Here is a 3,176-nt window from a genome sequence, read left to right on the forward strand (position 1 = left end):
CAATTCTTAGTACAGAATGTATTTTGATTTTCAAATAAATAAGTACAGTAAAAATTCAGTGCAATTGTCAAAGTCATGTTTTGAATATGAAAGTAGAAAATGATATTTCGACCAGAGTACCAAGCCCTTCCAAGTTTTAAATCCAACTTTTTTTGAAAATAAGGGCGTGATGGCTCGATCAGTATATTGAACCTGAAATTTGCACTATTGTTTATGTAAACACAACACTCTTAAGTCACTGTTAATATTTGTTTACAGCTTAGCATTTTAGCAGTATCTATATATTGGCTGTATAACCACATTTTTAGCTCTTCTTCTCAAGAACCACTAAGCCATAAAAGCTGAGATTTACATGAAAGCTTCCTGACATAATGCAGATTCAAGTTGGTTAAAAATCATGGGCCCCGGGGGTTGGATGGGGCCACAATAGGGGATCAAAGTTTTACATACAAATGTATAGGAAAAATCTTCTCAAGAACCGTTTGGCCAAAGAAGTTGACATTTACATGAAAGCTTTCTGACGTGACGTAGTGTAGATTCAAGTTTGCAAAAATCGTGGCCTCCAGGGGTAGTTGGGATCATAATAGGGACTAAGGTTTTACATGCAAATATATATGTAAAAGCACACTTTTTGGGTTACATTATTTATTTTAGGGAGTATAGTTTTTTTTTACTTTTAGAGATTTTTATTCAAAATAACATGACTGGGTGAATGGGGAATATTCGCGTGGCCATAGCTGGGTAACGGAATCCATGGTTAATGTTGTAATCATGACTAATTACCGACAGCTATCCTCAACTATCGTTTTACATTTGTGTAACATGAAAAAATTATATTGTCTTTTTGTAGACTACCAGAAAGCGGTTGCCTCTATAGATAGAAACTTTGGTACAAATTGTTACATTTAGGAATACAAGGAAAATTCATGTAAAGATTATACAGTCTCTTTATAAGAATGTAAAGTCTTGTGTAAAGTAACTTTTTAAGTGAATACTTTTGTAATGAAGTGGGCCTTATGCAAGGTGAAGTTCTATCACCAATACTTTTCTCATTGACTGGTTCACGATTTTTGAGAAAAATTATTTTCATTTTTGATGTTAAAACATTAAAAATATGACACATTTAATGTTGAGAGCGAAAATTTTGACTTTCTGAATGCAAGAATAAAAGCAATATTTTAGACTTAAATCTGTGTTATGTAAAAAAATACTGGAGTCTTTTAATGTATACAAACAAACCAGTGAAACAATAATTTTGTAATATAAAGCATCTGCAGAGTCACATCAAATTTTAACTTTTAGATGACAGATTTTACTCAAAGAATGGTTGAAATGTGAAAGATATGATAAACTTTGATCAATATCCATTTCTTTTGAAAATTTCGTAAACAATGATATACCACAATCTTTGTTTACAAAACAAATAATAAACTCTCTAAAATGAGCTTCTGTGATAATGTATAACCTTAATTTTTATGCGAAAACTTTTAAACTTATTAGACAGTAGTTTTTGATCATTAAAAGTGAAAAACAAAATTTTGGGGAAAATCGTGAATCAATCCCTTTAACGATATTGAAAATAGCTTTATACGAGAAGATTGCCCGAGTATTGATGTACGGTGATGATATGGTTTTGTTGTCTGAGAGCGCTGCTGGCTTACAAAGGATGTTAAATACTTTATCTAATTGCGAATATTTATCAGTTGTTTGCCCTATTTCAAACATAGGTGGCGCAAGACTCGTTTACGTCCTTGTTGACTTCCAGTGTACATAAGATTTATAAGAGAGTGTAAGGTTTTTGTTGTGCAAACAAGGAGCGGGGGTAGAATTCCCAAGATATGAAGCTTTAAAAAAAATCAATTGGTTCATTGTCATCAAATGTGACAGCGACAACGATCGTTTTAAGTTCCACTCAGCGCCGTGCGCTATAAACTTCAGTCTTCAGTTCAGTCCAACTTCACAGATATGATATCAGATGACGACTTCGTTGCAGATAGTATTTGCGGGGGATTAAACATTTGCTCTGTAGATCGTAATATTCTTCATGAATGTTTTATGCTGAAATTTTATTTTTCCTTCGTGATACAGTCATCAATGATCTTATAATTCTATGACCCCCCCCCCTCTTTTTAGACTAGATCTATAATAGAACAGGGGAAATTTGAGTCCTCAATATATAAACCAAGTATGGTACAAAAATATATTTCATATGTCATTTAAAAATTAATTTTAGAGTTAACCAAGGTCGTCAAAATATGAATGAACGCGATTGCTAATAGCACCCCACCCCCCACCCCCTCCGTCGTCACTCGGTACGACGACACGACTGTAATGGAGGGGTGGCTATAATCAGACTGTAACTATAAGGCAGTGAATATTCTTAGGTCTTGTTTTCGTTTTTGATGACTGCATTGTAAATTAATTTCAACACTTTACTTTCATTGTTAATTTTGTTATAATTCAAAAAGTGTTGTAAAATATTGTTTGAATTTCAGGGAAAACGAGTCTGGATTCTTCAATAGTCAATACGTATGAAATTAATCAAAATATGAGATGAAATTGTCAAACTTTCATAACTTATCAAAGTTTGCATTATCATAGTTATGTTGTTATGTCATGTTTATCAACTGACCCACGGAAGTACAGTCCAATATGTCAAAGAAACGAATACCAGTCCTAGCCTATTTTAACTGTTGACGCAAACCAGAAGAAAAATGCATCTCAAGATTCTGAATTTTTTAGAAATAAAATTTGAATCATATCTACTTTTATCAAAATTAAATGCAAATTCATAAAGCTATAAATTTATCCAAGTGAAGTAAATTACAAATTTCACTATCATATAGACAATGTTGTGCATATAATAAAAGCGTTTTTCAATATTCACTTGTAACTTCGATTTCAATCTGAAGTATGAACAATGACGTTCAAATTGAAAAGTGTACTACATTTGTTAAGTGATGTAAAGGTCGCAACATATACATTTTCTTTGGTTATTAATTAAATTAAACTATATAGAGTGGAAATTAATAAAATTTTTCCACTTTTAACCATTAATATTGATAAGTCACATGAGGATGGAGCTACCTTAACTTGAGGTTAGAAATGCCTTGGACGTTAACGGATCGTGCGCCACCTGTAATCAAGGTCGAGTAATTTGAAGTTTTATTTGCCAT

The sequence above is a fragment of the Ostrea edulis genome, chromosome 2 (assembly GCF_947568905.1).
Source record: "Ostrea edulis chromosome 2, xbOstEdul1.1, whole genome shotgun sequence".
Lineage (NCBI taxonomy): Eukaryota > Metazoa > Mollusca > Bivalvia > Ostreida > Ostreidae > Ostrea > Ostrea edulis.